Genomic DNA, 24,328 nt, shown 5'->3' on the forward strand with positions numbered 1-24,328 from the left:
TGCCAGGCTGCCCAGAGGCAACGAAAGGCTGTCCTCTGTGGGAGGTGTATCGTCCGTGTCCTCTGTATCCCCCCAGCCACGCACCAGTGATAGCCATGTGCTGGCCTGGGTGCCACCCTGCTGGGAGCCCCTTGCGAATGACTGCCCTGAAAGCCTTGGAAATGTTACCTCCTCATCCTCTTCCTCCTCCTCCTCATCCTGTGCCACATCCTCTTCCATCATCGCCCGAATTGTTTTTTCAAGGAGGCATAGAAGTGGGATAGTTAAGCTGAGAACGGCGTCATCGGCACTGGCCATGTTGGTGGAGTACTCAAAACAGCGCAACAAGGCACACAGGTCTCGCATGGAGGCCCAGTTATTGGTGGTGAAGTGGTGCTGTTCCGCAGAGCGACTCACGCGTGCGTGCTGCAGCTGAAACTCCACTATGGCCTGCTGCTGCTCGCACAGTCTTTGCAGCATGTGCAAGGTGGAGTTCCACCTTGTGGGCACGTCACATATGAGGCGGTGAGCGGGAAGGCCGAAGTTATGCTGCAGCGCTGACAGGCGAGCAGCAGCAGGGTGAGAACGCCGAAAGTGCGCACAGACGACCCGCACTTTCTGCAGCAGCTCTGACATATCGGAGTAGTTTTTAAGGAACCTCTGCACCACCAAATTCAGCACATGCGCCAGGCAAGGGATGTGCGTCAAACTGGCTAGGCCCAGAGCTGCTATGAGATTTCGCCCGTTATCGCACACCACCAGGCCAGGCTTGAGGCTCGCTGGCAGCAACCACTCATTTGTCTGCTGTTCCATGCTCCTCCACAACTCCTGCGCGGTGTGTGGTTTGTCCCCCAAACAGGCAAGTTGTAAAACTGCCTGCTGTCGTTTACCCCTGGCCGTGCTGAAGTTGGTGGTGAAGGTGTTACGCTGTGTGGATGAGGAGGCGGTAGAGGATGAGGAAGCGGAGTAGGAGGAGTTAGGAACAGGAGGCAAACTGAAGCGCCCTGCAATCCTCGGTGGTGGAAGGACATGCGCCAAATTGCTATCCGCCTCAGGCCCATCCGCCACTGCATTTACCCAGTGTGCCGTTAGGGAGATATAACGCCCCTGACCGTGCTTACTGGTCCACGTATCGGTAGTTAGGTGGACCTTGCCAGAGATGGCGTTGCGCAGTGCACACCTGATTTTTCCCCCCATTTGGTTGTGCAGGGAAGGGATGGCTTGCCTGGAAAAGTAGTGGCGGCTGGGCACGACGTACTGTGGGACAGCCACCGACATAAGGTTTTTAAAACTGTGCGTCTCCACGAAACGGAATGACAGCATTTCAAAGGCCAAGAATTTTGAAATGCTGGCATTCAGGGCCAGGGATCGCGGGTGGGTAGGGGGGTACTTCCTCTTCCTCTCAAGTGTTTGGGAGAAGGAAAGCTGAACGCTTCCACGGGAAATTGTGGAGATGGTTGGTGACCCAGGTGGTGGTGTTGCTGACAGATCCTCTGTTTGCGGGGTGGCAGGTGCCGGTATCACTACAGATGTGGCTGGAGCGGCCGAGACTGCAGCAGAAGAGGAAGCAGGAGGAGCCAGAGACGTTTCTTGGTTTTGAAGGTGTCTACTCCACTGCAGCTCGTGCTTTGCACTTAGATGCCTGATCATGCAGGTTGTGCTCAGGTTAAGAAGGTTTATGCCTCGCTTCAGGCTCTGATTGCACAGGGTGCAAACCACTCGTGTCCTGTCATCAGCACAATTTCTAAAGAACTTCCACGCTAGAGAACTCTTTTGAGCTGACTTTGGTGGGCTCGTTCCCTTGCTGCGTTGGGAAGTAGCGGGCGTAGTGTCTAGGGCACAGCCGCTCCGCTTCTGCACCCTGCTCCCTCTTCTGCTGTGCTGGTGGCTCTGTGTGACCACCGCCCCTTCCTCCAAACTACTCAGGTCACCTGCATGACCTTCATTCCATGTGGGGTCGATTACCTCATCGTCCTCCACATCATCTTCCACCCAGTCTTCACCCCTGCCCTCCTTGTCGGTCTCCACAATGCTGAACGCCACAGCAGTTGGCACCTGCGTTTCGTCATCATCGGAGACATGCTGCGATGGTCCTTGCATGTACTCATCTTGAGAAATAAGTGGTTGGGCATCGCTGCACTCAATCTCTTCAACTTCTGGGGCAGGGCTAGGTGGATGGCCCTGGGAAACCCTGCTGACAGAGTCCTCAAAAAGAAGAAGAGACTGCTGTATGGATTGGGGCTCAGACTGCTTGCCTGATTTCCAGGGGGGTGTGGTGAAAGACGGTTGGACATTGGCTGCAGGTGCCAACTCTGACCTTTCTGCAGTAGACTGGGTGGGAGACAATGTGAAGGAACCGGAGGCACTGTCAGCAACCCAATCTACTATCGCCTGTACTTCTTCAGGCCTCATCACGTCTAGAGGCGCATGATGCCCTACCAAATACTGATGCAGGTTCTGTCGCCTACTCACACTTGTGGAAGGTGTTTTACTTGTGCGTGTAGCTGGCACAGATCGACCACGTCCTCTCCTTGCAACAGGAGCTCTACCAGCAGCACCACGACCCAGGCCACGGCCCCTATTTGACGGTCTCCTCATATTTCTGTAATTTATGATCTTGCCCTAGAAAGGTGTTTATTGAATAGCGGAACAAAACAACAACAGTATCGCACGGGTGTATCTCACAGTCAAATATGCAAACTATGCCGCAATTTAATGTTTTTTACACCAAAAGGGTGTGTATTGAATAGCGGAATAGGATAAAAAACTGTGTATCTCACACGTACAAACACAGACTAGGCCCGATTCAAATTTTTTGTACCCTAAAGGGAGGATGAGGAAGAGGAGTAGGAGGAGTTGGGAACAGGAGGCAAACTGAAGCGCCCTGCAATCCTTGGCGGTGGAAGGAGATGCGCCAAACAAATTTAAAAGGTGTATCTCACACGTACCGATACAGACTATGCCGTAATTAAATTTTCTTACACTCCAAAAGGGTGTATATTGAATAGCGGAATAGAAAAAATTTTATAATACGGTGTATCTCACACGTACAAACACAGACTAGGCCCCGATTACAATTTTTTGTACTCTAAAGGCAGGATGAGGAAGAGGAGTAGGAGGAATTGGGAACAGGAGGCAAACTGAAGTGCCCTGCAATCCTCGGCGGTAGAAGGAGATGCGCCAAACAAATTTAAAAAGGTGTATCTCACATGTACAGGTACAGACTATTCCGCAATTTAATTTTTTACACTCAAACAGGGTGTATATTGAATAGCGGAATAGGACAAATTTTTACAAAACGGTGTATCTCACACGTACGAACACCAACTAGGCCCCGATTACAATTTTTTGTACCCTAAAGGCAGGATGAGGAAGAGGAGTAGGAGGAGTTGGGAACAGGAGGCAAACTGAAGCGCCCTGCAATCCTCGGCGGTAGAAGGAGATGCGCCAAACAAATTTAAAAAGGTGTATCTCACATGTACCGGTACAGACTATACCGCAATTTAATTTTTTACACTCAAAGAGGGTGTATATTGAATAGCGGAATAGGACAAATTTTACAAAACGGTGTATCTCACACGTACAAACACAAACTAGGCCCCGATTACAATTTTTTCTACCCTAAAGGCAGGATGAGGAGTAAGAGGAGTTCGGAACAGGCAGGAGGCAGGCTGAAGCACCCTCAAATCCTCGGCAGTATGAGATGCGCCCCAAAAATTGGAAAGGTGTATCTCACACGTACCGACACAGACTATCACGCAATTTAATTGTTTATATCCAAAGGTTTTGATTAAATAGCGGAATAGAAAATATGATCCAAAAAAGTGGATGTATATCACATGTACACAACCACACTAGGCCCCAATTACTATTGTTTGTACCCCTAAAGGCAGGATGAGGAGTAGGAGGAGTTTGGAACAGGCAGCACCCTCAAATCTTCAGAAGTATGAGATGAACCCCAAAAACTTGCAAAGGTGGATCTCACACGTACCAACACAGACTATCCCGCAATTTAATTGATCCCCAAAGGTTTTTATTGAATAGCGGAATAGGAAATATGATCAAAAAAAGTGTATGTATCTCACACGTACAGAAGCAGACTAGGCCCCAATTACTATTGTTTGTACCCCTAAAGGCAGGATGAGGAGTAGGAGGAGTATGGAACAGGCAGCACCCTCAAATCTTCAGAAGTATGAGATGAACCCCAAAAACTTGGAAAGGTGGATCTCACACGTACCAACACAGACTATCCCGCAATTTAATTGATCCCCAAAGGTTTTTATTGAATAGCGGAATAGGAAATATGATCAAAGCAGACTAGGCCCCAATTACTATTGTTTGTACCCCTAAAGGCAGGATGAGGAGTAGGAGGAGTATGGAACAGGCAGCACCCTCAAATCTTCAGAAGTATGAGATGAACCCCAAAAACTTGGAAAGGTGGATCTCACACGTACCAACACAGACTATCCCGCAATTTAATTGATCCCCAAAGGTTTTTATTGAATAGCGGAATAGGAAATATGATCAAAAAAAGTGTATGTATCTCACACGTACAGAAGCAGACTAGGCCCCAATTACTATTGTTTGTACCCCTAAAGGCAGGATGAGGAGTAGGAGGAGTATGGAACAGGCAGCACCCTCAAATCTTCAGAAGTATGAGATGAACCCCAAAAACTTGGAAAGGTGGATCTCACACGTACCAACACAGACTATCCCGCAATTTAATTGATCCCCAAAGGTTTTTATTGAATAGCGGAATAGGAAATATGATCAAAAAAAGTGTATGTATCTCACACGTACAGAAGCAGACTAGGCCCCAATTACTATTGTTTGTACCCCTAAAGGCAGGATGAGGAGTAGGAGGAGTATGGAACAGGCAGCACCCTCAAATCTTCAGAAGTATGAGATGAACCCCAAAAACTTGGAAAGGTGGATCTCTCCCACACGTACCAACACAGACTATCCCCCAATTTAACTGATCCCCAAAGGTTTTTGATTAAATAGCGGAATAGAAAATATGATCAAAAAAAGTGTATGTATATCACACGTACACAACCACACTAGGCCCCAATTACTATTGTTTGTACCCCTAAAAGGCTGGATGAGGAGTAGGGGGGAGTATGGAACAGGCAGCACCCTCAAATCTTCAGAAGTATGAGATGAACCCCAAAAACTTGGAAAGGTGGATCTCTCCCACACGTACCAACACAGACTATCCCCCAATTTAACTGATCCCCAAAGGTTTTTGATTAAATAGCGGAATAGAAAATATGATCAAAAAAAGTGTATGTATATCACACGTACACAACCACACTAGGCCCCAATTACTATTGTTTGTACCCCTAAAAGGCTGGATGAGGAGTAGGGGGAGTATGGAACAGGCAGCACCCTCAAATCTTCAGAAGTATGAGATGAACCCCAAAAACTTGGAAAGGTGGATCTCTCCCACACGTACCAACACAGACTATCCCCCAATTTAACTGATCCCCAAAGGTTTTTGATTAAATAGCGGAATAGAAAATATGATCAAAAAAAGTGTATGTATATCACAGGTACACAACCACACTAGGCCCTAATTACTATTGTTTGTACCCCTAAAAGGCTGGATGAGGAGTAGGGGGGAGTATGGAACAGGCAGCACCCTCAAATCTTCAGAAGTATGAGATGAACCCCAAAAACTTGGAAAGGTGGATCTCACACGTACCAACACAGACTATCCCACAATTTAATTGATCCCCAAAGGTTTTTATTGAATAGCGGAATAGGAAATATGATCAAAAAAAGTGTATGTATCTCACACGCACACAAGCACACTAGGCCCCAATTACTATTGTTTGTACCCCTAAAAGGCTGGATGAGGAGTAGGGGGAGTATGGAACAGGCAGCACCCTCAAATCTTCAGAAGTATGAGATGAACCCCAAAAACTTGGAAAGGTGGATCTCTCCCACATGTACCAACACAGACTATCCCCCAATTTAACTGATCCCCAAAGGTTTTTGATTAAATAGCGGAATAGAAAATATGATCAAAAAAAGTGTATGTATATCACACGTACACAACCACACTAGGCCCCAATTACTATTGTTTGTACCCCTAAAAGGCTGGATGAGGAGTAGGGGGGAGTATGGAACAGGCAGCACCCTCAAATCTTCAGAAGTATGAGATGAACCCCAAAAACTTGGAAAGGTGGATCTCTCCCACACGTACCAACACAGACTATCCCCCAATTTAACTGATCCCCAAAGGTTTTTGATTAAATAGCGGAATAGAAAATATGATCAAAAAAAGTGTATGTATATCACACGTACACAACCACACTAGGCCCCAATTACTATTGTTTGTACCCCTAAAAGGCTGGATGAGGAGTAGGGGGGAGTATGGAACAGGCAGCACCCTCAAATCTTCAGAAGTATGAGATGAACCCCAAAAACTTGGAAAGGTGGATCTCTCCCACACGTACCAACACAGACTATCCCCCAATTTAACTGATCCCCAAAGGTTTTTGATTAAATAGCGGAATAGAAAATATGATCAAAAAAAGTGTATGTATATCACAGGTACACAACCACACTAGGCCCTAATTACTATTGTTTGTACCCCTAAAAGGCTGGATGAGGAGTAGGAGGAGTTTGGAACAGGCAGCACCCTCAAATCTTCAGAAGTATGAGATGAACCCCAAAAACTTGCAAAGGTGGATCTCACACGTACCAACACAGACTATCCCGCAATTTAATTGATCCCCAAAGGTTTTTATTGAATAGCGGAATAGGAAATATGATCAAAAAAAGTGTATGTATCTCACACGTACAGAAGCAGACTAGGCCCCAATTACTATTGTTTGTACCCCTAAAGGCAGGATGAGGAGTAGGAGGAGTATGGAACAGGCAGCACCCTCAAATCTTCAGAAGTATGAGATGAACCCCAAAAACTTGGAAAGGTGGATCTCACACGTACCAACACAGACTATCCCGCAATTTAATTGATCCCCAAAGGTTTTTATTGAATAGCGGAATAGGAAATATGATCAAAGCAGACTAGGCCCCAATTACTATTGTTTGTACCCCTAAAGGCAGGATGAGGAGTAGGAGGAGTATGGAACAGGCAGCACCCTCAAATCTTCAGAAGTATGAGATGAACCCCAAAAACTTGGAAAGGTGGATCTCACACGTACCAACACAGACTATCCCACAATTTAATTGATCCCCAAAGGTTTTTATTGAATAGCGGAATAGGAAATATGATCAAAAAAAGTGTATGTATATCACACGTACACAACCACACTAGGCCCCAATTACTATTGTTTGTACCCCTAAAAGGCTGGATGAGGAGTAGGGGGGAGTATGGAACAGGCAGCACCCTCAAATCTTCAGAAGTATGAGATGAACCCCAAAAACTTGGAAAGGTGGATCTCTCCCACACGTACCAACACAGACTATCCCCCAATTTAACTGATCCCCAAAGGTTTTTGATTAAATAGCGGAATAGAAAATATGATCAAAAAAAGTGTATGTATATCACACGTACACAACCACACTAGGCCCCAATTACTATTGTTTGTACCCCTAAAAGGCTGGATGAGGAGTAGGGGGAGTATGGAACAGGCAGCACCCTCAAATCTTCAGAAGTATGAGATGAACCCCAAAAACTTGGAAAGGTGGATCTCTCCCACACGTACCAACACAGACTATCCCCCAATTTAACTGATCCCCAAAGGTTTTTGATTAAATAGCGGAATAGAAAATATGATCAAAAAAAGTGTATGTATATCACAGGTACACAACCACACTAGGCCCTAATTACTATTGTTTGTACCCCTAAAAGGCTGGATGAGGAGTAGGGGGGAGTATGGAACAGGCAGCACCCTCAAATCTTCAGAAGTATGAGATGAACCCCAAAAACTTGGAAAGGTGGATCTCACACGTACCAACACAGACTATCCCACAATTTAATTGATCCCCAAAGGTTTTTATTGAATAGCGGAATAGGAAATATGATCAAAAAAAGTGTATGTATCTCACACGCACACAAGCACACTAGGCCCCAATTACTATTGTTTGTACCCCTAAAAGGCTGGATGAGGAGTAGGGGGAGTATGGAACAGGCAGCACCCTCAAATCTTCAGAAGTATGAGATGAACCCCAAAAACTTGGAAAGGTGGATCTCTCCCACATGTACCAACACAGACTATCCCCCAATTTAACTGATCCCCAAAGGTTTTTGATTAAATAGCGGAATAGAAAATATGATCAAAAAAAGTGTATGTATATCACACGTACACAACCACACTAGGCCCCAATTACTATTGTTTGTACCCCTAAAAGGCTGGATGAGGAGTAGGGGGGAGTATGGAACAGGCAGCACCCTCAAATCTTCAGAAGTATGAGATGAACCCCAAAAACTTGGAAAGGTGGATCTCTCCCACACGTACCAACACAGACTATCCCCCAATTTAACTGATCCCCAAAGGTTTTTGATTAAATAGCGGAATAGAAAATATGATCAAAAAAAGTGTATGTATATCACACGTACACAACCACACTAGGCCCCAATTACTATTGTTTGTACCCCTAAAAGGCTGGATGAGGAGTAGGGGGGAGTATGGAACAGGCAGCACCCTCAAATCTTCAGAAGTATGAGATGAACCCCAAAAACTTGGAAAGGTGGATCTCTCCCACACGTACCAACACAGACTATCCCCCAATTTAACTGATCCCCAAAGGTTTTTGATTAAATAGCGGAATAGAAAATATGATCAAAAAAAGTGTATGTATATCACAGGTACACAACCACACTAGGCCCTAATTACTATTGTTTGTACCCCTAAAAGGCTGGATGAGGAGTAGGAGGAGTTTGGAACAGGCAGCACCCTCAAATCTTCAGAAGTATGAGATGAACCCCAAAAACTTGCAAAGGTGGATCTCACACGTACCAACACAGACTATCCCGCAATTTAATTGATCCCCAAAGGTTTTTATTGAATAGCGGAATAGGAAATATGATCAAAAAAAGTGTATGTATCTCACACGTACAGAAGCAGACTAGGCCCCAATTACTATTGTTTGTACCCCTAAAGGCAGGATGAGGAGTAGGAGGAGTATGGAACAGGCAGCACCCTCAAATCTTCAGAAGTATGAGATGAACCCCAAAAACTTGGAAAGGTGGATCTCACACGTACCAACACAGACTATCCCGCAATTTAATTGATCCCCAAAGGTTTTTATTGAATAGCGGAATAGGAAATATGATCAAAGCAGACTAGGCCCCAATTACTATTGTTTGTACCCCTAAAGGCAGGATGAGGAGTAGGAGGAGTATGGAACAGGCAGCACCCTCAAATCTTCAGAAGTATGAGATGAACCCCAAAAACTTGGAAAGGTGGATCTCACACGTACCAACACAGACTATCCCGCAATTTAATTGATCCCCAAAGGTTTTTATTGAATAGCGGAATAGGAAATATGATCAAAAAAAGTGTATGTATCTCACACGTACAGAAGCAGACTAGGCCCCAATTACTATTGTTTGTACCCCTAAAGGCAGGATGAGGAGTAGGAGGAGTATGGAACAGGCAGCACCCTCAAATCTTCAGAAGTATGAGATGAACCCCAAAAACTTGGAAAGGTGGATCTCACACGTACCAACACAGACTATCCCGCAATTTAATTGATCCCCAAAGGTTTTTATTGAATAGCGGAATAGGAAATATGATCAAAAAAAGTGTATGTATCTCACACGTACAGAAGCAGACTAGGCCCCAATTACTATTGTTTGTACCCCTAAAGGCAGGATGAGGAGTAGGAGGAGTATGGAACAGGCAGCACCCTCAAATCTTCAGAAGTATGAGATGAACCCCAAAAACTTGGAAAGGTGGATCTCTCCCACACGTACCAACACAGACTATCCCCCAATTTAACTGATCCCCAAAGGTTTTTGATTAAATAGCGGAATAGAAAATATGATCAAAAAAAGTGTATGTATATCACACGTACACAACCACACTAGGCCCCAATTACTATTGTTTGTACCCCTAAAAGGCTGGATGAGGAGTAGGGGGAGTATGGAACAGGCAGCACCCTCAAATCTTCAGAAGTATGAGATGAACCCCAAAAACTTGGAAAGGTGGATCTCTCCCACATGTACCAACACAGACTATCCCCCAATTTAACTGATCCCCAAAGGTTTTTGATTAAATAGCGGAATAGAAAATATGATCAAAAAAAGTGTATGTATATCACACGTACACAACCACACTAGGCCCCAATTACTATTGTTTGTACCCCTAAAAGGCTGGATGAGGAGTAGGGGGGAGTATGGAACAGGCAGCACCCTCAAATCTTCAGAAGTATGAGATGAACCCCAAAAACTTGGAAAGGTGGATCTCTCCCACACGTACCAACACAGACTATCCCCCAATTTAACTGATCCCCAAAGGTTTTTGATTAAATAGCGGAATAGAAAATATGATCAAAAAAAGTGTATGTATATCACACGTACACAACCACACTAGGCCCCAATTACTATTGTTTGTACCCCTAAAAGGCTGGATGAGGAGTAGGGGGGAGTATGGAACAGGCAGCACCCTCAAATCTTCAGAAGTATGAGATGAACCCCAAAAACTTGGAAAGGTGGATCTCTCCCACACGTACCAACACAGACTATCCCCCAATTTAACTGATCCCCAAAGGTTTTTGATTAAATAGCGGAATAGAAAATATGATCAAAAAAAGTGTTTGTATATCACAGGTACACAACCACACTAGGCCCTAATTACTATTGTTTGTACCCCTAAAAGGCTGGATGAGGAGTAGGAGGAGTTTGGAACAGGCAGCACCCTCAAATCTTCAGAAGTATGAGATGAACCCCAAAAACTTGCAAAGGTGGATCTCACACGTACCAACACAGACTATCCCGCAATTTAATTGATCCCCAAAGGTTTTTATTGAATAGCGGAATAGGAAATATGATCAAAAAAAGTGTATGTATCTCACACGTACAGAAGCAGACTAGGCCCCAATTACTATTGTTTGTACCCCTAAAGGCAGGATGAGGAGTAGGAGGAGTATGGAACAGGCAGCACCCTCAAATCTTCAGAAGTATGAGATGAACCCCAAAAACTTGGAAAGGTGGATCTCACACGTACCAACACAGACTATCCCGCAATTTAATTGATCCCCAAAGGTTTTTATTGAATAGCGGAATAGGAAATATGATCAAAGCAGACTAGGCCCCAATTACTATTGTTTGTACCCCTAAAGGCAGGATGAGGAGTAGGAGGAGTATGGAACAGGCAGCACCCTCAAATCTTCAGAAGTATGAGATGAACCCCAAAAACTTGGAAAGGTGGATCTCACACGTACCAACACAGACTATCCCGCAATTTAATTGATCCCCAAAGGTTTTTATTGAATAGCGGAATAGGAAATATGATCAAAAAAAGTGTATGTATCTCACACGTACAGAAGCAGACTAGGCCCCAATTACTATTGTTTGTACCCCTAAAGGCAGGATGAGGAGTAGGAGGAGTATGGAACAGGCAGCACCCTCAAATCTTCAGAAGTATGAGATGAACCCCAAAAACTTGGAAAGGTGGATCTCACACGTACCAACACAGACTATCCCGCAATTTAATTGATCCCCAAAGGTTTTTATTGAATAGCGGAATAGGAAATATGATCAAAAAAAGTGTATGTATCTCACACGTACAGAAGCAGACTAGGCCCCAATTACTATTGTTTGTACCCCTAAAGGCAGGATGAGGAGTAGGAGGAGTATGGAACAGGCAGCACCCTCAAATCTTCAGAAGTATGAGATGAACCCCAAAAACTTGGAAAGGTGGATCTCTCCCACACGTACCAACACAGACTATCCCCCAATTTAACTGATCCCCAAAGGTTTTTGATTAAATAGCGGAATAGAAAATATGATCAAAAAAAGTGTATGTATATCACACGTACACAACCACACTAGGCCCCAATTACTATTGTTTGTACCCCTAAAAGGCTGGATGAGGAGTAGGGGGAGTATGGAACAGGCAGCACCCTCAAATCTTCAGAAGTATGAGATGAACCCCAAAAACTTGGAAAGGTGGATCTCACACGTACCAACACAGACTATCCCCCAATTTAACTGATCCCCAAAGGTTTTTGATTAAATAGCGGAATAGAAAATATGATCAAAAAAAGTGTATGTATATCACACGTACACAACCACACTAGGCCCCAATTACTATTGTTTGTACCCCTAAAAGGCTGGATGAGGAGTAGGGGGGGAGTATGGAACAGGCAGCACCCTCAAATCTTCAGAAGTATGAGATGAACCCCAAAAACTTGGAAAGGTGGATCTCTCCCACACGTACCAACACAGACTATCCCCCAATTTAACTGATCCCCAAAGGTTTTTGATTAAATAGCGGAATAGAAAATATTATCAAAAAAAGTGTATGTATATCACACGTACACAACCACACTAGGCCCCAATTACTATTGTTTGTACCCCTAAAAGGCTGGATGAGGAGTAGGGGGAGTATGGAACAGGCAGCACCCTCAAATCTTCAGAAGTATGAGATGAACCCCAAAAACTTGGAAAGGTGGATCTCTCCCACACGTACCAACACAGACTATCCCCCAATTTAACTGATCCCCAAAGGTTTTTGATTAAATAGCGGAATAGAAAATATGATCAAAAAAAGTGTATGTATATCACACGTACACAACCACACTAGGCCCCAATTACTATTGTTTGTACCCCTAAAAGGCTGGATGAGGAGTAGGGGGGAGTATGGAACAGGCAGCACCCTCAAATCTTCAGAAGTATGAGATGAACCCCAAAAACTTGGAAAGGTGGATCTCTCCCACACGTACCAACACAGACTATCCCCCAATTTAACTGATCCCCAAAGGTTTTTGATTAAATAGCGGAATAGAAAATATGATCAAAAAAAGTGTATGTATATCACACGTACACAACCACACTAGGCCCCAATTACTATTGTTTGTACCCCTAAAAGGCTGGATGAGGAGTAGGGGGAGTATGGAACAGGCAGCACCCTCAAATCTTCAGAAGTATGAGATGAACCCCAAAAACTTGGAAAGGTGGATCTCTCCCACACGTACCAACACAGACTATCCCCCAATTTAACTGATCCCCAAAGGTTTTTGATTAAATAGCGGAATAGAAAATATGATCAAAAAAAGTGTATGTATATCACAGGTACACAACCACACTAGGCCCTAATTACTATTGTTTGTACCCCTAAAAGGCTGGATGAGGAGTAGGGGGGAGTATGGAACAGGCAGCACCCTCAAATCTTCAGAAGTATGAGATGAACCCCAAAAACTTGGAAAGGTGGATCTCACACGTACCAACACAGACTATCCCGCAATTTAATTGATCCCCAAAGGTTTTTATTGAATAGCGGAATAGGAAATATGATCAAAAAAAGTGTATGTATCTCACACGCACACAAGCACACTAGGCCCCAATTACTATTGTTTGTACCCCTAAAAGGCTGGATGAGGAGTAGGGGGAGTATGGAACAGGCAGCACCCTCAAATCTTCAGAAGTATGAGATGAACCCCAAAAACTTGGAAAGGTGGATCTCTCCCACACGTACCAACACAGACTATCCCCCAATTTAACTGATCCCCAAAGGTTTTTGATTAAATAGCGGAATAGAAAATATGATCAAAAAAGTGTATGTATATCACACGTACACAACCACACTAGGCCCCAATTACTATTGTTTGTACCCCTAAAAGGCTGGATGAGGAGTAGGGGGGAGTATGGAACAGGCAGCACCCTCAAATCTTCAGAAGTATGAGATGAACCCCAAAAACTTGGAAAGGTGGATCTCTCCCACACGTACCAACACAGACTATCCCCCAATTTAACTGATCCCCAAAGGTTTTTGATTAAATAGCGGAATAGAAAATATGATCAAAAAAAGTGTATGTATATCACAGGTACACAACCACACTAGGCCCTAATTACTATTGTTTGTACCCCTAAAAGGCTGGATGAGGAGTAGGGGGGAGTATGGAACAGGCAGCACCCTCAAATCTTCAGAAGTATGAGATGAACCCCAAAAACTTGGAAAGGTGGATCTCACACGTACCAACACAGACTATCCCGCAATTTAATTGATCCCCAAAGGTTTTTATTGAATAGCGGAATAGGAAATATGATCAAAAAAAGTGTATGTATCTCACACGCACACAAGCACACTAGGCCCCAATTACTATTGTTTGTACCCCTAAAAGGCTGGATGAGGAGTAGGGGGGGAGTATGGAACAGGCAGCACCCTCAAATCTTCAGAAGTATGAGATGAACCCCAAAAACCCCAAATATCATTCAGCTCTGCTGCAGGCCACAACTTAATTTTTTTAACCCAAGGCTGTATATTGAATAGTGGAATAGAAAAAAAGTGTATGATTTTTGAAACCACTCAATATTAGCACATGTGAACTGAACACAGCTGTGTATGATCAGTAACTCAGCACAGCACAGCTGAAGGAAAAATGCTGCACAAAGTGACTGATAGAAAAAGACTTTTCTCCCTCCTCCTCAGTGGGCAAAAAAGATTGTGTTCACTGCACTCCAAAAAGATTGTGTTCACTGCACCCCAAAAAGATTGTGTTCACTGCACCCCAAAAAGATTGCGATCACTGCACCCCAAAAAGATTGTGTTCACTGCACCCCACAAAGATTGTGTTCACTGCACCCCAAAAAGATTGTGATCGCTGCACCCCACAAAGATTGTGTTCACTGCACCCCAAAAGGATTTTGTTCACTGCACCCCAAAAAGATTGTGTTCACTGCACCCCACAAAGATTGTGTTCACTGTACCCCACAAAGATTGTGTTCACTGCACCCCAAAAAGATTGTGTTCACTGTACCCCAAAAAGATTGTGTTCACTGCACCCCAAAAAGATTGTGTTCACTGCAGCCCACACACAGCAAAATGGATGTGGATCACTGACACCTGCCTATCTCCTATCCCACACCACACAGCAATATCTATTGTAGTTTGTAGAACACACTTTCCCTAAAAATCAGCAGACTCTATCCCTAACATGATTTATAAGATCGTAGATCGGGACTGCAGACCCCACCCCACACAGCAATATCGATTGTAGTTTGTAGAACACACTTTCCCTAAAAATCAGCAGACTCTATCCCTAACAGGATTTATAAGATTGTAGATCGGGACTGCAGACCCCACCCCACACAGCAATATCGATTGTAGTTTGTAGAACACACTTTCCCTAAAAATCAGCAGACTCTATCCCTAACAGGATTTATAAGATCGTAGATCGGGACTGCAGACCCCACCCCACACAGCAATATCGATTGTAGTTTGTAGAACACACTTTCCCTAAAAATCAGCAGACTCTATCCCTAACAGGATTGATAAGAGATCTTAGATCGGGTGACTGCAAACCCCACCCCACACAGCAATGTCGATTGTAGTTTGTAGAACAGACTTTCCCTAAAAATCAGCAGACTCTCTCCCTAAAATGCCTACAACTCGCCCTGCCTAACACACTCCGACCTGTCCCTCAATTCTATCCGGACACAAATGTTTTTTTTTTCCTGTCTGTCCCTAATCAGCAGCCAGCACGTTGATGTGTGCTCTCTCCCTGATCTAAGCAGCAGAATGACGCCGTAGCGGCGCTGCCTCTAACTTATAAAGACTTGGTCACATGCTTCAGACGGCCAATCACAGCTACTGATACATTTGTAGGCATGGCTGGGATGGCTTAGGCACACCAGTTAAACGCTTGTTGATTGGCTGTTGAAAGCCCGCCATGAAAAGCGCGCCGAAGCATGCAAAACCCGGAAATAAAACGACCGAACACGGATTTTTACCCCGAATATACAGCAAAGTGTTCGTGTCCGTGTTCGGGTAAAAAAAATCCAATTATTCGGTACGAACACGAATAATACAGTCCGTGTTCGCTCAACCCTAGTTACTGGTCAAACACCAAGAGGCAGTATAGAGTTTCCCCATACATTAAACTACTTGGTGGTTTAAAAGGCTCCAGCTGGCAACACGATGGCAGGAAAGTGAGGGAGAAAGTAAGCATCTTGTAAGGGATGGGGTGGTTTTAACCACTTACTGCAAAGTGACGAAGCCCTACGTCGGCAAACTTTGAGGTAGTATACCGGGATGATGCCTCTAGCTAGAGACACCATCCCGGTACCGTAGTTTAGAGCCAACGGTCGGCTTTCCGTTGGTAACGACCGATGCGACTTGGGAGCCGCTCGATCGTTACCCGGGTGAGCGGGAGGGGACGTCCCCCCCCTCCCGCCGCCTTCCGTGACTTTGCTCGGGGCTTCCGTCCCACCGAGAGCCCCGAGCACCCAGCCGGCATGTCCGCCGGCTGGATGGAGTCCCGATCAAAGCCGGAAACGGCTTCGATTGGGTCTCCGATGAAGTAACACGGAGGTAGCGTCCATTACGTCACTTCCGGGTTACTGTGCTGCAAAAGGCGGCAAATTTAAAAAACGGCTGTATGCAAAAACGCAGACCCTCGACCCCTCCATATAGAGTACCTGTCACTGCATATTGGTGTCACAAGGGATGTTTACATTGCTTGTGACAGCAATAAAAGTGATCAGGTTTTTTTTTTTTTAAAAAAAAAACCTGTAATAAAGTTAAAAAAAAATAAAATAAATAGGAAAAAAAAATTTTGCCGCCCCTGTCACCGTTAGCTCGCGCACAAAAAAAAATGTATACGGAAGTCGAGCCGTGAATGAAATCGCTCTTCAAACCACACATGTGAGGTATCGCCGCGATTGCCAGAGCGTGGGCAATAATTAAAAAAAAAGAGCTACACTCTAATTCTAAACTGGTAACCGTTAAAAAAAATTGAAAACGTTGTCTATTGAGATCTCTATTGACCGTAGTTTGTCGCCATCCCACGGGGGGGGGGGGGGGGCGCAATTTTAAACCGTAACATGTTGAATATCTATTTACTCGGCGTGACATCATCTTTCACAATATACAAAAAAAATGGGCTAGCTTTACTGTTTAGTATTTTTTAAATGCAGTGAAATGTGATTTTTCAAAAATTTTCCAAAAAAATGGCATTTTAAAGACCGCTGCGCAAATACCGCGTGACAAAAAATATTGCAATGACCGACATTTTATTCTCCAGAGTCTTTTCTTTAAAAAAAATATATATAATGTTTGGGGGTTCTAAGTAGTTTTCTAGGAAAAAATACTGGTTTTAACTTGTAAACAAAAAGTGTCTGAAATAGGGCTGGGGCTTAAGTGGTTATAGCCTATCTGTTACTGTGCTCAAAATGGGAAAATGGTTCATGAGAGCAAATAGGATTCTTATCTGTTTTCGGGGCATGTAGATCATTTTCTAAAATTCATGTCCATGCTTTGAATTCTAAGCTATAAAGCAAATCATTTATGAGCAAAATATAAATTTAGGGGAGGGATCAGAAATTGATATAACATAGCATGAGGTCAATAGTTAAAGTGGGCACTGGATATAAATGTCAGTGGAAAAATGGGGGAAGGGGGAAGGGGGGTTAAATTGGTAAGTAGTGAAAGTACATTATCTAAATCCAATGCAGGAAGGCTTGCAGAAATTAATTGCAATTTAAGAGTGAAAACCTAAATGTTATTCACCCTGGAAAAGAAGCACTTAAAGTGGTTGTAAAGGCAGAAGGTTTTTTTTTTATCTTAACGCATTCTATGCATTAACCACTTTAGGACCGGAGGATTTTCCTGCTTAATGACCAGACCACTTTTTGCAACTTGGCACTGCGCGACTTTAACTGACAATTGTGCGGTATTGCAACGCTGTACCCAAATGAAATGTACGTCCTTTTTTTCCCACAAACAGAGCTTTCTTTTGGTGGTATTTGATCACCTCTTCGCTTTTCATTTTTTGCGATATTAATAAAAAAAGTGCGAATATTTTGCGAAAAAATTGACATTTAAAAAATATCCAATATATCAAATTTTTGTCAAATATTTAGGCCAAAATGTATTTAGCTACATGTCTTTGACAAAAAATTCTCAATGAGCGTATTTTTAACCACTTTAAGACCGGAAGATTTTACCCCATTCCTGACCAGGCATATATGCACATTGGCACTTGAGGCACCTATTGATGTAATTTATTGTATATTTTATGTACTTTAATATTATTGATTTGATATAATTATTTAATCGTTTTGCACTCACTTTTAGCACCTTCCTCACCATTAATATTTTTACTATTTATCCTTTGTCTATTTTACTGCTGTGATATTCAGCTTAACCACTTAAGCCCCGAAAGATTTTACCCCCTTCCTGACCAGGCCCTATTTTGCGATTCGGCACTGCCTTACTTTAACGGACAAGTGCGCAGTCATGCGACGCTGTACCCAAATTAAATTGATGTCATTTTTTCCCCACAAATAGAGCTTTCTTTTGGTGGTATTTGATCACCTGTGCAATTTTTAATTTTTTTAAAAAAGAGCAACAATTTTGAAAAAAAAAACGATATTTTTCACATTCTGATATATAACATTCCCCCAAAAAAATGTATAAATCAAAATTTTTTAACATTTTAGGCCAATTTGTTTTCTGCTACATATTTTTGGTAAAAAAATCACAATAAGCGTATTGTGATTGGTTTGTGCAAAAGTTATTGCGTTTGCTAACTACGGAAAAGATTTGTCATTTTTATTGTTTATTTCTTTTTACTAGTAATGGCGGCGATCTGCGATTTTTTTTTGCGGGACTGCGACTTTGCAGCGGACAGATCGGACCCCTAACTGACATTTTTGACACTTTTGTGGGGAGCAGTGACATTACTACAGTAATCAGTGCTATAAATATGCACTGTCACTGTAATAATGACACTGGCAGGGAAGGGGGTTAACACTGTTGGTGATCAAGGGGTTAAATGTATGCCTCATGCTTACTGACGTGTGTGGGGGGAGGGGATTGTGTGACACAGACGCAGATCAAATGTTCAACTATGCTGAATCCTGTTATCTGTCCTTGCTTGTCACAGAGGAGATCCGTCCGCTTTGTTTACACAAGCGGGCGGATTTCCTCATTCTGTCCCGACGATCGGGGAAGAGCGGCGGTGATCACCGCCTCTCCTCTCCTGGTCCGACTCCAGCTGTGTCCGAATACAGCGGGAGCGAGTCTCCGGCGCCGCGCCGCAGAGAGTGGGCGGGATCCAGCGACGTAGGTCGATGTCGCTGGACCCAGGAGAGCCACTCTGCCCTAGTAGGCTCAATGTGAGCGATCGGCAAGTGGTTAAGCGAGTGCCCATCCCCTCCTGAACCATAACAGGCCACATGCCCTTAACATGGGGGGGTGGGCGCTTTAGGGCGGGGGGGGGCTCTACCCCTCCCCACCCTAAAGCACCTTGTCTCCATGTTAATAGGGACAAGGGCCTCTTCTCGACAACCCTGGTCGGTGGTTGTCAGGGTTTTCAGATTTGACAAGTCCTTTTTTAAAAAGAAAAAAAAAATAGTATCCTCTATGGAAATTCCTCGTCAATCACGACGCCTGCCGGACCCGAAAAATGAAAAATAGAAAAAAATTCTCCTAAGAGGCTACCAGCCGATGCCCGATTTTCAGCTTTGATAGTTCTTTTATAGGCAAGGGGTGGGGCCAGCTGGCTATGTCACCCACTGGCACGCCCCCTTCTCACGTATAGTGAGGTCCCTATCTTTAACTTTGACATCTATGGGAAATATTGGTCAGCTTGACATGGCACTGCTCAAGAACCATAAGTGACAGGGACACAAAACTTGTGTGTGTGGTTGTGTGTGTGTGTGTGGGGGGGGGCATTCCTTAGAGTGGGCTTTGCCAAACTTTTAACACCAAACCCCTAGCTGATTCCTGCTTACGTATATAGCACCTGTAACAAGTATTGCAGGAGTGGTAGTTCTTAGATGAGTGGCTACTAGGGATGATCAAACTTTTCAAAAGTTCGGTTCGACCAGAACACCCGAACTTCCCGAAAGTTCGGCCCGGATTTCAGAACCCCATTGAAATCAATGAGACCCGAACTTCGGTAATCAAAAAACAACATTTTAAAGGCCTAAAACCCAATAAATGCCCCTAAAAAGTGCCTAGGGTTCTGGGTCATGCCCCAGGGACTATTAATCACACAAAAAAAAGTTCTTAAAAATTGTCATTTTTGATAGAGAGCCAATTATTGAAAAAATTATTGAAAAAGGTGTTTTTTGGGCATTTTTTGTGGGTCTTTGGAGGCAGGCAAAACATCTAAACTTCTGTATAGGGGTATATATACACACACACTTATATGTATTTATACACATACACATATATAGGTGTGAAAGTAGCAGAACACTATGCTTGCGCTAATGAAATAATTAACACCCATATGGCTTCTCTGCTATAACACCTATATGTGTGTATGTGTATAAATACATATAAGTGTGTGTGTATATATACCCCTATACAGAAGTTCAGATGTTTTGCCTGCCTCCAAAGACCCCAAAAAAATGCCCCCAAAAAAACGCCTGCAATAACACACCTGGGCGTTTTTTTTTTTTTGGCGCAGGTGTTTTTTTGGGCATTTTTTGTGGGTATTTGGAGGCAGGCAAAACATCTGAACTTCTGTATAGGGGTATATATACACACACACTTATATGCATTTATACACATACACACATATAGGTGTGATAGCAGAGAAGCCATATGGGTGTTAATTATTTCATTAGCGCAAGCATATTGTTCTGCTACTTTCACACCTATATATGTGTATGTGTATATATACATATAAGTGTGTGTGTATATATACCCCCACACAGAAGTTCTGATGTTATGCCTGCCTCCAATAACCCCCAAAATATGCCCAAAAAAACACTTGCTATAAAACTGGCAAGGTGTGAAAGTAGCGGAGCCATATCCCTGTTCTATAAGTAACGATCTTTTCTCTATAGCGGTCACCCTGACATGGAAGGGTTTGGTCACCCTGCCATAGCAGTCAGAGTCAGTTCACCCTACACTACACTACGGTCACCCTGGCACTTAACACTTTCCCTGCAGAAACTAGATTTTTGAATCTAACTAAAGTGGAAACTAGCACCCTAACTACACTAGATATCCCTTTCCTCACACTAATAATTGCTAAATGACACTTTAAAAGCAGAAGTAACAGAACTGCTTCCACTCTCTTCCACGTCCCTGTATTACAATGCTAGGAATTTGGTGGGGCTATCTTATATACTGGGGGGCGTATTCAGTAATGATTGGCCTCTGGACCCCCTAGTCACTCCAATCACATTCCTAGCATTCTCCTGCCCCCTCAATTGGCTTTTACTGATGGTTCTGGTCCAATCACGGGCTTTTAAAGCCCATTTCCTGTCCCATTGCATTTTGGTCGGTTCTTGGTGCCGAATTCCGAACTTTTTCAGCAAAAAGTTCGAAATTCGGCCGAACCGTTCGATCATCCCTAGTGGCTACATTATAGAACTGTTGTCCTAACATACTGTTCCCTTAAATTAGTCTTTTTCCAATGATGGAATTAGGGATACCACAGGGCCTAATTTTTTTTATTAAACTTGAGTTTTCAGGGACTTTATTTTTAGTTAAACAGGTATGTCATGATCACTATGCTATTTCCTTTCCAGTAAGGGTTTTACAGATTGACTTTCTGGAGATTTAACAGACGGTTAAATTACCAATTTAATAAAAACAACTTACAGAATCGAACCTTAGGATACAATTAAGAGATTATGTGGAATAAAGGAAAGAGTACATGACTACATATTAGGGAAAATATAACAGTTTTGGGTCAGTAGTATTTTAGTTACGCTTTTGTATTAAAGAGTATACATATTTAAACCTTTTCTTTTTAAGCTGCTTTTATATTATGTATGTACATTTGCTATTTCACAAATAAACATGTAATACATGACTAAGAATTTCTCAGAGCACCAGGGGTTAGCTCAAATACATAATTGTTCTGTAAATTTTTAAACTAGGTGCATGCAATTAAATGATATACCTGGTTATCAGACATGTCAAATGAAGAGAAAGGTAAGTATCATACTCACAAATTGACAAATGCGTCACAGCTTTTCATATATTCCCATCCTGACTTGCATAGATATGCCACACCTTGCTGCCCTCATAAGACTGGGGAAATCCAAAGTCATTAAAATCACAAAGCAAAACAGAGGGCGCATATACTTAGTGCACTATCCTCAACAATAATCTTTAATTTATAAAAAGAGGTAAATATGATAAGAGAATATAGACCACCACCATTTTGGGACGACTTTGAAGCGCAGGAGATTTTGGTTTCGCTATCTACTCAGAAATGCAAAATGTAGATGTACTGGATGTCATCCCTAATGATTGAGCCTATAAATGGTCATTTGAATTGTTTTTGAAAATATAAGTGGCATAAGGGTTAAGCAAAAGCTGATCCTTTTCCTGTAACTTATAAGTCACAATCCTATAAAGTGAGTACATTTGTGACAGCTCAGTAGTCTGCACTTAATTGCCTCTTTCTTTTAGAATCTACATTTTTGTTTCAGGTCATAAAACCACATAACTATGAAGCCAGCACTGCATCAATCAGTATGCATATATTTAATTTTCACTTTTATTGCTGGCCTTGCTTTGCTGCATGTGCTATTGTGCAATTCAGCCTAAGCTTTTACGAATTTTTTAATGTATTCCTATAGTTCAGCAAGTGCATTAATAAAACTGTTTAGGTTCTACTACAGCCACTCTCAGTGTATTTTAAAACATTATGTGTATTTATCTCTTCACTTACCCAAAGCATGTGATATTAGTCCATTCTCCTTTTGCTTTCCCCAGCCTTTCATCATTTGAAATGGCTCAAGAGAGACATTTTAACAACACTTATAATAAGCTGTTGACTTTATTTGTCGAGGTGAATCCTAACAGAACCCAAATTGCCGCATATGCTAGCAAATCCATGATAAAAAAAAAACACATTCGCAAATTATGGCTTATTCCTATAATTGGATACATTATAATAATTTTATGATCCACATTTATCAAGTTGTAACTATAACGAAAATCTTTTGAACCTCTCCTTACCCCCTACTAGAGACATTAGAGTATTTTTTTGTGTAGGTCATATCCTAAGCAAATATACAGAAGGTTATTATAGATACTAACAGATTTATAACATAGGAACCCACAGAGGATATCATTTTTAGGCCTCATGTACACTGCTGCTGATAAACAAACATTTAGGAGCAGTTGGGCGTTTTTTTCAGCAGCCCCTGAACTCTCCTCTATGTTATATAATCTGTCCATGTACACTGAGTCATTTATAGTCGTTTAGGAGTGAAAATATATTTTATTAATGTAGAAAAGTTGTAACAATAAACAAATCAAGTATTACAGACAATTCGGGTGTATCGAATTCAAAATTCGAAAACAAATAAAATCCAAAAGCAGGAAGCTTTATTGGAGTTACACAAAGACAGTTTCATATTAAATAATTGGGGACCATGGAGCCATACAAATACAAATACAGAGTTAAAGAAACTCGTTATACCAGAGAAAGCTTTTGGCTATTCCTCATAAGAATATGTAAAAGAGAACACCAAAAAAAAATGAAAAAACTGTCAGTCATCAAATGAAAAGGTTTGTAAAAGAAAGAAAAAAGAATGAATCATTTTCAAGTGGGGAGAGTACAAAAAAAAGGAAAAAAAAGAAAGAGGGAAAATAAAAGAGAAAAAAAGGAAGAAAGAAATAGAAAAGGTATGGAGGGGATATCAAGAAAGATAATAAACTATAAGTAATGCACAGCAATAAACAGTAGAGCCGGGAACCGGCCAGGGGAGGGACCAGGGAAGGAACCAGGGAAGGCCACGGGCAAGCTGCTGAAATTACAATTCAAAAACATTTTTAGTAATTAGGAAGAGAAGAGCATATTTTTAAGGGAGTCAGAGGAGGAGAAATGTGACCAAACAAGCCATAAGACCATACATTTAGGGTAAGTGTTGTTATCCAAGGCCAACATCTCCTCTGTGCGCATAATGTCATTCATGGTTGAGACCCAGGCGACCAAAGGCGGAGTCTGCCCTGTCTTCCAAAATAATGGAATAAGCTGACGAGCAGCAGAAAGAAAAAAACGCAGCAGGCTCCTCCTTTGGACAGCAACAGAACCCTGCAGCATGAAAAGAAGAGCAATTTCTGACGTGGGTCTCAAGGCGGTCTCATAAATTTTGTTATAAATTATTATAATTATAAAAATATTTATAGTCATTTACAGGTAGTTGAGTTTAGTGGCATTTGTTTTTAAAGCAAAAAAATGCGTTCAGACGAAAAGTGTATTGGCATTTGAAGCGCCAAATGCTTGTAACAGC

The sequence above is a fragment of the Pelophylax lessonae genome, assembly GCF_965119305.1.
Source record: "Pelophylax lessonae genome assembly, chromosome: 3".
Classification (NCBI taxonomy): domain Eukaryota; kingdom Metazoa; phylum Chordata; class Amphibia; order Anura; family Ranidae; genus Pelophylax; species Pelophylax lessonae.